This window comes from Columba livia, chromosome 23 (assembly GCF_036013475.1).
Source record: "Columba livia isolate bColLiv1 breed racing homer chromosome 23, bColLiv1.pat.W.v2, whole genome shotgun sequence".
NCBI classification, from domain to species: domain Eukaryota; kingdom Metazoa; phylum Chordata; class Aves; order Columbiformes; family Columbidae; genus Columba; species Columba livia.
The window spans coordinates 5826196-5838333 of NC_088624.1; positions in this window are offsets into that span (position 1 = coordinate 5826196).

Below are 12138 nucleotides of genomic sequence, written 5' to 3' on the forward strand. Positions count from 1 at the left end.
GATTCCCATGTTTGAGATGGGTCCTGTGGGACTAGACAACACTTCTTAAGGCATGTGTAGGGGAAGGGTCAAAGATGGGGGGAAAGAGGAGACTGGGGAGGATCAAGGGGAGGCAAAAGAGAGGGGGAAGAATAAAAGGTTGTACACGCACCTAAGCAGGAGTTGCTCAGTGCAATTGTTGAGGTGCTCCCTGTGCCTGACCACTACAGTCGCCCCTGTCTTGTTATTAAATCCTTTCTTAAGCAAGAAAGGGAAAGGCTGTGTAAACCTGGAGATCCTCTACATCTCTAGGAACATCCTTTCACATCATGAGGTCCAGCACATCATCTGTGAGGACATGAGGTGAGGACTCCACTGTGAGCAGACCAGGAACAGCCCCTTCCCATGATGAGGTTTCCTCAGTTACCAGAGCATCTCATTTTGTAACTGTTTAGAATGCCGAGTGAGCCACACATGTTCTTGCTGGAGGAGGGAGAAACCCAGAATGAGAATTTCAGCACAGGAAGAACAGATCGCTTCTCTTCCCCACTTGTACATTTGCTCCCCCACCAGAGTGGTTTCCGGCAGCTCTGGTATCTTGGGGCTGGGAGGTGCTTTTGTCAGTCTCTCACCCAACAAACAAGCAGTCTGTTGTCGGCATGCACCTTGGGTATCTGGTCCTCACTGCCTTCCTGGGGCAACTGCTGGGTAAGTCTTTGCTTTCTATAAATTCATCCTTCTTCTTCTTCTCCCAAGGAAACTCCCACCAACCTTTTCAGGACCATGCAGGGAACTACTCATGATTAAAGGGAAAACACAAGGTAATGTCACCTCACATTTGAGGATTTGCACCAGTTTTCTAAAGATCCTCTTCATGTTGTAAGAGAGGGAGAGGGAGAGGGAGAGATACCTCTGATCTCTTCTTTCCCTATTCTCTCCTGCTTGATCAATCTCTCTGCCTTTGCCTTCTGACCAACCTACTGTCACCATAGGAGGTCACAGCTGTCTCTGCACTTCCACTTTTCTCACTTTCCAACACAAATGGTGTCCTGTTCTGCTTCCAGCTGGTACATGTCTGACATGGCCTCCACTTTTCTCCTGTTTGTCAGCACTGCCAGAGCTCCCTCTTTCCAATATTCAGCTCAGCTGTGTGTTGACTCCGGAGCCCTCACAAATGACAGTGTTTGAGAATCAGGATGAATCTTTTTGTCATACCTCTGCACGTTTCTCATTCTGCTAGTGGGGTGCTGGTTCCAGCACACGAAGGTCAGGCATGACAGGCTGTTCCCTGGTCCTCTGGGCAGTAGGAGCAGGAGCAGAGAGGAGGAACAAGGACACAGCACAGGTTTCCTCAGATTCCAGCACTGAGTTCCTGCCCAGAACTACTCTCCACTGTCCCCAGGCATCAGGATTTTGCTGCACGATGAGGGATGAGAAGCCTTCCCCTGGAGGGCATTGTATTCATACCTGGTTTGCTTTCCAGAGCCTTTCCCTGCAAAATTCCTGACCTTCACTTTCTTCCAGGCACCATGGGACAGGTCACTGTCACCCAGCAAGAAGGACAAGTCACAGTGAAGCAGAAAGACACCTTCCAAACAACCTGCACATACCAGACACCCAACTTTTATGGCTTGCTCTGGTACCAGCAGAGGAAAGGCCAAGCTCCCCAGCTGGTCTCATATCACGCAGGACCTGGCCTCAAGCGCAGTGACCGTCTCAGCACAACTCTGAACACCACGGGGAAATACAGCGTCCTGCAGGTGGAGGAAGTCGAGGTGTCTGACAGTGCCTTGTACCTCTGTGCTGTGCAAGACACCCTGGTGCAGGGAGCTTCCTCGACTGTGCAAGAACCCCGGGGAGGGAGGGGATGTGTCTGTGCAAGGCTGAGCTTGTGGGAAGGGGCCCTGAGCTGTGCCCTGGCAGTGCTGCTTCCCCTGTGCCCCCAGGGATCTGCAGGGGAAAATCCTTTAATATAATGTTTTCTGTCCATTCCAGACACCATTTATGGAGACATGATCTTCAATATTCCCATACCACACTAAGTCAAGGCAATATCTTCCTCTTGCCAATGCATGGGAAGCTCCACTTTTTGAGAAAGTGCAAGCAGCACACACAATAGCCATTGCATTGACATATTAGTCCTTTGTTCATCTTGACCACTAGCAATAGCCACATGCACATCTGTCCTCCCTGGCAGTAGTAGGGTTTTTCTTGTCTTGAGGAAACACCTTATTACTATTTCCATTGTTCATGGCAGGTGTTTTTAAGAGGTGTTGGACCTCTTCTTTCTCCTATTGATATGCCAGTAAACCACGCCACATACAGACAAAGGAAAGTGCAAGTGAGGTAGGTCCCAGCATGGGCCATCCATGGGCCATCGAGCACCTGTTCTGCCTGGGGAGGCAGCAAAAGCCTCAGCCTCATTTCAGCAGGTGTCTGGTCTCTGCCACTGGAACAGTCGGTTGCGGGAAGTTTTTCTCCCCATTTACTGTACCCTGGTGAGGCTGCACCTGGAGTAATGTGTCCAGTATTGGGTTCCCCAGTTTAAGAAGGACAAGGAATTGCTGGAGAGACTTCAGCAGAGGGACACAAAGATAGTGAGGGGTCTGTAGCATCTTTTTATGAGGAAAGACTGTAAGAGCTGTGTCTGTTCATTCTGCAGAAAAGAAGACTGAGGGGGGATCTTATTTATGCTTATAAATATCTCAGGGTGGTGTCAAGAGGATTGTCCAGACACTTTTCAGTCATGCCCAATGATAGCATGAGGGGCAGTAGGTACAGACTGCAACACAGGAGGTTCCATCTAAACATGAGGAGAAACTTCTTTACTTTGAGGGTGACAGAGCCCTGCACCAGGCTGCCCAGAGAGATTGTCGAGTTACCTTCTCTGAAGACTTTCAAAACTTCCCTGGATCCAATCTTGTGTGATCTCTTTTAGGTGAAACTGCTTAAGTGTGTGGTTTGGACTAGATGATCTCCAGAAATACCTTCCAGCTGTAGCCATTCTGTGATTCAGCAAATCTATGTGCCTGGCAAAATTATGGAGAAGGTTATTCTGGGACTTATTGAAGAACATCTGAATGACAATGCAGTCATTTGTCACAGCCAGCATGGGTTCCTGGGTGGAAAGTCCTGCTTGACTGGCTTACTTTGTTTCTACAAGGTTACCCACTTAGTTGACCAAGGGAAGCCTGTTAATGTGATCTTTTTGGGTTACAGTAAAGCCTTTGATACTGTCTCTCACAGTATCCTCCTGCAGAAGGTGTCCAACATACAGATGGATAATCACACAATGCAGTGGGTGAACAATTGGATGATGGGCCGGGCTCAAAAGGTTCTAGTAAATGCAGTTATGCTGGGCTGCTGACCAGTCACTAGTGGAGTTCTGCAGGGATCCATCTTAGGGCCAGTCCTCTTTCATGTCTTTAGAAATGACTTCGACTCAGGACTTGAGGGATTTCTTAGTAAGTTTGCTGATGACACAAAATCAGGGGGAGCTGTCGACACTCTTGAGGGCAGAGAGGCCCTGCAGAGGTATCTGGATGAATCGGAGGACTGGACAGTCACCAACCACATGAAGTTCCACAAGAGCAAGTGCCGGATTTTGCACCTGGGACACCGCAACCCTGGCTGTACATACAGACTGAGGGACAAGATGCTGGAGAGCAGCTCTGCTGAGAAGGGTTCTGGGGGTTCTGGTTGACAGCAAATTGAACATGAGCCAACAGTGTCCCTGGAGCCAAGAAGGACCCATGTCCTGGGTACATCCAGCACAGCATGGCCAGTCAGGCACGGAGGGCATTGTCCAGCTCTGCTCTGTGCTGGGGCGGGCTCACCTGAGGCACTGGGGACAGTTCTGGACACCACAGGATAAAAAGGTTATGAAGCTACTGGAGAGTGTCCAGAAGAGGGCTACAAAGTTGATGATGGGTTTGGAGGAGAAGCTGCATAATAAGGGGCTAAAGTCACTTGGTTTGTTCATCCTGGAGAAGAGGAGACTGAGGGGAGGATTCATGGTGGTCTACAGCTTCCTCACAAGGGGAAGACGAGGGACAGAGGCTGAGTTCTTCTCTCTGGTGACCAATGACTGGACCCATGGGAATGGCAGGAAGATGTGCCAGAGGAGGTTTAGGTTGCGTATTAGGAAAAGATTCTTCCCCCAGGTCATTTTAGTTGGGCAGGCAAAGCAGGAATCACACCAAGAGCCAGTAGCAGCCCTCTGGCAGCACTTTAGCCAAAGGTTTCTCTCACATGTCAGGAGGAATGCCATCCCTCCCTCTTCTACAAGACAAATATAGATGGTATCATCATTGCAAAGGACCTGAGGTACCTGGTGCTCATTGCAAGGTTAAGCGCAGTAGGGTCAGGAAGTGCATCTGTCCTGCCATTGATGATAGTTATTAAAGTATGACTAAGGCAAAGACATTTGACATTCAATTGAAATGTGCTTACGAAGCCTTTGGCATTCAGTCATTCTGAGATCTGCTTCATTTGGCATAATTCCCTGGTGGAGGACAGTGCTATGGGGTTATCTGCCCTCCCACTTGTATACCTTCGGGAGGACAACTGGTGGTTCATGCAGGAAACAGGATATGAGTCTGTAGTGGCTGTCAAGAGACATTTCCACTGATCAAAAGGGCTGAGATTAAAATGTAAAAGAAACATTTTCTCCCAGAATGGCAGCCAATTCCTGAGCACAAACTCAGCCCACCTGCAGCTCTCTTGGCATGTGCAACCAGTACTCCCGCGCCTGCTGATCTTCATATTCTCCTTTATGCTGTGGTCAGAGCAATTTGATCTCCCTCAGAAATGCACCCTTTCACTGTCCCCATTTCTGTGCTGGATGTCCTCACCTCCCACATGTTTAATTACAATTTCAGCCTTGACCCATTCAGCAGCGGGTGTGAATTTTCCCTGCTACTCCTGCCCATGACCATGGGCCATGACCCCTACATTGGGTGATGGAGGGGAGATGAAGGTGCAGCAGCAACTATGGGCCATCCCACGGGCTGCTCCCAGCTTTACTGCTCTTTCCATTCTGCAAAGCAAATCATCTTCCAGAGCTGAATGAGATGGGCTGTGCTTTAGTTTCCAACAGTGCTGCCTTTTCATTTCCAGATTTGTTCCATGCCCATTCCTCAATTAAGCTTTCTTATGATCCCTGGGATGAAAGGCCCGAGGATTTCTCAGGCAGTAACAAAGCAATGCAGGCAGGAGACACAACTGAAGAGTTTGATGGGTCTGGAGCAAACACATGAGATCATCCTGGGATACACTCTTGAGTTTCTTTGATCTGCCATTCTCAGGAAAATTTAATCTTCCTCAGCTGGATGCCCATGGGTTCACATGCATGAGGACGTGCCCAGTCTTTGTCTTTCCTGGCCTCCTCAGATCACCATTATGGTTCATTTTTTTTCCTTCCCAGGTCTGTGTGCTGTGCTGTTTGGTTATGACCCCAGACCCCGTCTTCACTAACACCGCCCAGTCGCTGGGGTCCTCAGCAGAGTCCGTTAATTTCTCTAGCACCACAGTTCATGCTGTTGCTATGCGTGTTCTTTTCTTGTGTGTACTTGCAAGCTGCCAGGTTTGTGCAGAGGCATGTGGGAGCACAGATTTCTCTATAATTCCATGCTAATGAGCATAAATCTTTGTGTGTGTGTGTCCTTGAGTCTTACACGTCACAAGGGAATGTTCTGCTCATGGCTGGGATATTCTCCACCCCTCTGTCTGAGAAACACCACAGAGCAGCAGGGTCCCAGGGTCAGAAGGAGCCTGAGTGCAGCTGAGTGGTGATGGCACCAGCCTGCTGGAGATCTGTCTGGGGAAGAGGCTCTGAAATACAGTCCCTGTCTCCTGAGCCATCATTTTCCTGCCACTCCAAAGTTCTTGCTCCTCTGTTGCTTATTTCAGGCCACAACAAGGATGGTTTCAGTCCAGTTTGAATCCTTGGTTTAACTCAATGTAACAGCATTGGGTGTGTCTCAGCATGGCTGGCAGTCTCCCCTCCCTGCATCTCCAGGCCAGGACACAGCTGCTTTCCTCAGTGTTAGAGAGTTCAAAAGGAGCAGGTTTGATTTGTGGGCAAGGAAGAAGGCTGAGGGATCCTGCACACCATGTGCTGGCCATCACTGAGTCAATCTGCTTCCAATGCACTCTTAAATGTGTCTGAGATGGAACACAACCCACCACATTAGATTTGGGAATGAATCCCCAAGAGCCAGACACTGTCCCTCTTTCTAAACAGGTTTGTGTTTCAGTGGCTGCATTTTCTAAGCCTCCCTTCATGAATGTCCATCAGCTGGATCTCGGATCTGACTTGTAGAACGTGCAATTGTGGAGTTTCCCCCTTCCCTTTATTGACCTCAGCGAGATCAGTGACAGGGAGCTCTATTGGGAGAACTCAGCCAGGGCTGATTCCCCTCTCCATGAAGCTGCTTCTGAGCTGTGGCTCTAGTGATTCTGAGGGTGAACCCCGATGCTTTCTCATGAAGGATGTGGGGTTTTAAGAGAGACCCAGAGGAGCATGAAACAGCAGTGTGCCCTTGCAGCAAAAAGGAGCAACTGCATCCTGTGCTGTATTAGTGAAGTGTTGCCATCAGGTGCAGAAATATGACCCTGTCCCATTTGAGGTCTCATGTGAAGTACTGGTGCCAGTTTGGGATTGCCTGATCCACAAAGGGAGTGAGTACAATAAAGGCAACCATTTATCTTTGGGTGGTGATGAATATGCATGTCAAAGGAGAATGAGAGAACTGGGTCTGCTTTTCTTGGAGATGTCTCAGGGGAGAATTTCTTACTTTTAATGACTACATTTGCAGAGGAAAACAAGAACATGGGAGCAGTCTCTGGAAGTGCCCAGAAGATAGAGGGAAAGCACAAAGGAGTTTGTGCAATTTCTCTCATGAGAAGCATTAGAGAATGGACTGAATGTGACTCTGAGCAACAGCATCTAATGGAATCTGTTCTGAGCAGAGGAGTGATCTAGATGACCTCTGAAGGTCCCTTCTAACCTACATACTGACTCTGTAATTCCTCCCCTCACCTAGTCACACTGACACCTGCACGGCCATGGGCACATGTGTCCCCACACACCCTCTGCCACAAACCAGCTTTCAGTCATTGTGCTGGGACTACACAGAGGCAGCTGAAGTGAGACTCTCAGCCTCCTCACTGCCAACCGCAGGAAATCAGTGGCTGCTGTTTCCAGCCCCTGAGCTCGGGAAGCTGGTCCATCTCCTGGGTCAGGGCTCAGCTGCCCCAGGCTACAGCTGGCGCTGTGCGGGCTTTTTCTTGCTGGAGGAGGGGCAGAGTCCATTTCCCAGAAGCCAATCTGATGGGCGTGCCCAGAGCCCTGTGAGCCCGGGCGAGACCCCGAGCGTCGCTGTGCAGGACTCAGCCCCGGGGCGGAGCTGGTGGCAGAGAGGAGAGGGAGAGGGAGAAGGAGAGGGAGAGGGAGAGGGAGAGGGAGAGGGAGAGGGAGAGGGAGAGGGAGAGGACGCGGCGCAGCTGGAGCAGAGAGCCGGGGCTGGCAGGGGCAGCGAGGCGCGGACGGCGGAGCGGCGGGATGTGGCGGTGCCGGGGCGCAGGGCTGGCGGGACTGGCCGCGGTGCTCCTGGGTGAGCAGGGCTGGCGGTGCTGGGTGGGAGCCGAGTCTCAGCCTGGAGAGTTCCCAGGGGACCTCAGCACTAACACTTCCGTCTCCTTCATCGTGTCCTTCCTTTCCCCCTCCCTGCATCCCTGACATCTTTTACGATCCTTTCCCACCCCTCCATGTCCCCTCTTCCTATTCTCCCTGTCTACTCTTCCTGTCTTCATCCATTGACCCACACATCTTTGGACCCAATTCTCCATGCATCTACTATCTCTACACCCCACTTCATACTCTCTAAAATTCCTCTCTCATCTCCCCCTCTTCTTTCTTTACATCTGTAGGCATGTTTGCTTTCTGCACTGCACCATACATCATGTTATTCCTCTGTTAATTCAGCAATTATTCTTCTGAATTCAGCCCTCGATGTTTCACTGCAATGCAACAAAATCTCCCATCGCCTTCCTCTGTCACCATACACCCATCTCTGCACCTGACTTTCTTTTTGTCTCTCGATGCATCATTTTCAGATTCCATGCCAGCATTCTGCCCTTCCTCAACAGACCCATACCAGTATAAACTGCCAACCATGTCAAGGAGTACATTTTCCCCAGTTGTTCCCGTCTCTCTCTTGCTGACACTGTTCCTAAATATTTCTCAGGGGCAAGTGCCATCAGACCTGGGTGATCTTCAGTGATCTTTGGTCTTTCCTTCTCCTTTCTCTGCAGTGGCCAGAGGCAGAGCCCAGGTGCAGCAGGACCTGTCGGCAGAGACCGCCGAGGGCACCGGCATCAGCATCAACTGCTCACACCCCAACATACAGTCAAGCGAGGTCATCGTCTGGTACCGTCAGCTCCCAGGCCGAGGCCCCGCATTCCTCACACTCGGTCACAAAGGAATGAAAGTGCTGTCGGACCCGCCGGGTTGGCTGTCGGTGGCGGCAGACCGCCGGTCCAGCGCCCTGTGGCTCGAACGGCCCCGGCGCGGGGACGCGGCGGTGTATTACTGCGCCGTGGGAGACACGGGGAGAGGAGCCGGGGCTGCGGCCGGACACGAACCGCCGCGGGCGGGGCCGGGCGGGTGTGGAGGCGGCGGGGAGACAGTCCCAGCCGGGCCCGCCAGGGGGCGCTGCCGCTCCGCCCGCCGGAGCCACCTCGCCACACAAAAATCACAGAATGGTCGGAGTTGGAAGGGACCTCTGGAGATCATCTAGTCCAACCCACCTGCTAAAGCAGGTTCACCAGAGCAGATCACACAGGAATGCATCCAGGTGGGCCTTGAATGGCTCTGGAGAAGGAGACTCCACAACCTCTCTGGGCAGTCTGTTCCTGGGCTCTGTCACCCTCAAAGTAAAGAAGTTTCTCCTCATATTCAGACGGAATCTCCTGTGCTTCATCCTGTGCTCGTTGCCCCTCATCCTATCTCTGGGCACCTCTGAAAAGAGCCTGGTCTCATCCTCTTGACATGCACGCATGAGAGAATTATAAACACTGATGAGATTCCCTCTCAACCTTCTCCTCTCCAGGCTGAATAGACGCAGCTCCCTCAGTTTCTCTTCATAAGAAAGGTGCTCTAGGCCCCTAATCATCTTCATAGATGGACTTTCTGGACTTCCTCCAGTAATTCCTTATCCCTCTTCAAATGGGGAGCCCTGAACTGGAAGCAGTACTGCAGATTCAAATTCACCGTGGCAGAGTAGAGGGGGACGACAACCTCCCTTGATCTGCTGGTCACTCTCTTTATGTACCCCAGGATACCGTTGGCTTTCTTAGCCTCCAGGGCACATTGTTGACTCATGGTCAACCTGTTGTAATTTAGAACTCCCAAGTCCTTCTCTGCACAGCTGCTTTCCAGCAGGTCCACCTCTAAGCTGTACTGGTACCTGGGGTTATTCCTTCCCAGGGGCAGGACCTTACACTTACCCATGTTAAACTTCATCAGTTGTCTGACTAGCACCAGCATCAGAAATGCCAGGGTGTCACAGCTGCCCCCATGCCCCATAGGCCTGGGAGTCGTCCACAGACAAGTCTCCAGACTCTTGTACTGGGCAAAAACATTCTCCTATCTCTCATCCCCCTCCCACTCCTACCAGGATACAGACAGAAAGACCCCATGACAGCGGTGAGGAATTGTGACCGGAGCGGTGCCAGTGTCCCGTGGTGCCCAGGAAGGAGTGATTGCAGCTGCTGCCCTGCTGGCTCATGGCGAGGAGCAGCAAGTTTCTACTCTGCACAGGGAGGCAGGCAACAGTGATCCTTCTGCCCATGGGCAGCCACACAGCCCTTGCTCCCGCTGCACCGACCGGCCACTGCTCCCATGGAACAGAAGGGGTCTGTTCTCCGGCTTTTTCCTTTCCCCACCAGCACAGCCAAGAGATCCCTGAGCAGGTGTTTTCCGCTGGTCTGTAAACAGAAGGACCCCAATGCTACGATGCTAATGCATAATTTGACTTAGAAAACAACAACCAGAAGGGGGTTCACATTTTGTTACTTTGTTGGAGCTTGGGTATGTAGTTTAAAACTGTGTCCTCCAGATACAAGCTTTCAGGGAGATTTCAAAATGTTCCTGCTAGTGTTCCAAAGTCACTGCATGCATGCAGTTCAGGAGTTCAAGCTCCACACAAACCAGGAACAGGGCATGTCAAGGTCACGGGCACCTTCAAGCACTCCCAACTGTGGCTGAGTGTTGAGACCATGAGCTTGTGTGACAGAATTCAGCAGCTCTGTAGCTGCGGCCCAGGAGACAGGGTAAAAGCTTGGAATTGTCACACTGACCACAGCCCTAAGGGATGCCAGGTTCTTACTTGAAGAGTGAGACAGAAAGAGATTGTTAAGCTACCCTAAGGGGCTGGATGTCTGAGGTGAGAGCTGGCACTGAAGCAGGGACCGGTCAGTGAACTTCTAGGGGTGAGCCCTGTGCCTGACCACTACAATCCCCCCCTGCCTTCTTATTAAATCCTTTTTAAGCAAGAAAGAGAAAGACTGTGTCAGCCTGGAGACCCTCTACATCTCTGGGAACCTTTCTTTAAGTTATGAGTAGGTCCAGCACATCCCTGAGTTGAGGACTCCACTGGGAGCAGACCAGGAGCAGCCCCTTCCCATGATGGGACCCCCAGAGGGCACAGGGCATCTCATTTTTGAAATGTCCAGAATGCTGAGGGAGCCACAGATGTTGCTGCTGGAGGACGGAGAAACCCAGAAGGAGCATTTCAGGCACAGGAACAACACATCACTTCCCTCCCCCACTTGTACATTTGCTCCCCCACCAGAGTGGTTTCCCATAGCTCTGGTATCTCAGGGCTGGGAGGTGCTTTTCTACTCTCACTCAGTAAACAAGCAGATTGGTCTCGGCATGCACCTGGGGTATCTCGTCCTCACTGCCTTCCTGGGACAACTGTTGGGTAAGTCCTGGTTTTCTATAAATGCATCATTCTTATTCTTCTCCCAAAGAAACCCCCATGAACCTTATCAAGGTCATGCAGACAACTACTAACGAATAAAAGCAAACTGCTGGGAAATATCACCTCTTATTTCTGTTTGTTCACTGGTTCTCTCTATTACTGTTGGAAATGAGAAGGGAAAGATACCTCAGATCCTTTCTCTGCCTTTTCTCTGCCCTTTAACCAATCTCTCTCTGCCTCTCTCTGCTGACCTACATGCTGTCCCCACAGGCGATCTCACATCTCTCTGCACTCCCACATTTCTCCCTTTACCATCTCAATTATTAACAGCCGATCCTGTCAAAATCATTACACGGAATTTAAAGCTCTCATCCAATTGACATTAACAGGGTGTCGCATTCTACCTCTGGGCTGGTACATGTCTGTCATGACCTCCAGTTTGCTCCTAGTTGTTGACACAGACAGGGCTCCCTCTTTCCAACATTCAACTCAGCTGTGTGTTGACTCAGGGAGCCAGGAACATATGAGATGACAGGGAATCAGGATGAATCTTCTTGTCATACCTCTGCAGGCCCCTCAACCTGCTGAAGGGCTGCAGGCCCCAGCACATGAAGGTCAGGTATGACAGGCTGTTCCCTGGTCCTCTGGGCAGTAGGAGCAGGAGCAGGGACACAGCACAGCTCTCCTCAGAGTCCAGCTCTAATCTCCTGGCCAGAACTACTCTCCACCTTGCTGTCCCCAAGCATCAGGATTCTCCTGCAGGGCAAGGGACAAGGAGACTTCTCCTGGAGAGTTTTGCATTAATTCCTAGTTTGCTTTCCAGAGCCCTTCCCTGCAGAGCTGCTGACCTTCACTGTCTTCCAGGCACCATGGGGCAGGTCACTGTCACCCAGCAAGAAGAACAAGTCACAGTGAAGCAGAAAGACACCTTCCAAACAACCTGCACATACCAGACCTCGTACTTCAAAGGCTTACTCTGGTACCAGCAGAGGAAAGGCCAGGCTCCCCAGCTGGTCTCATATCACGCAGGACCTGGCCTCAAGCGCAGTGACCGTTTTAGCACAACTCTGAACACCACGGGGAAATACAGCGTCCTGCAGGTGGAGGAAGTCGAGGTGTCTGACAGTGCCTTGTACCTCTGTGCTGTGCAAGACACCCTGGTGCAGGGAGC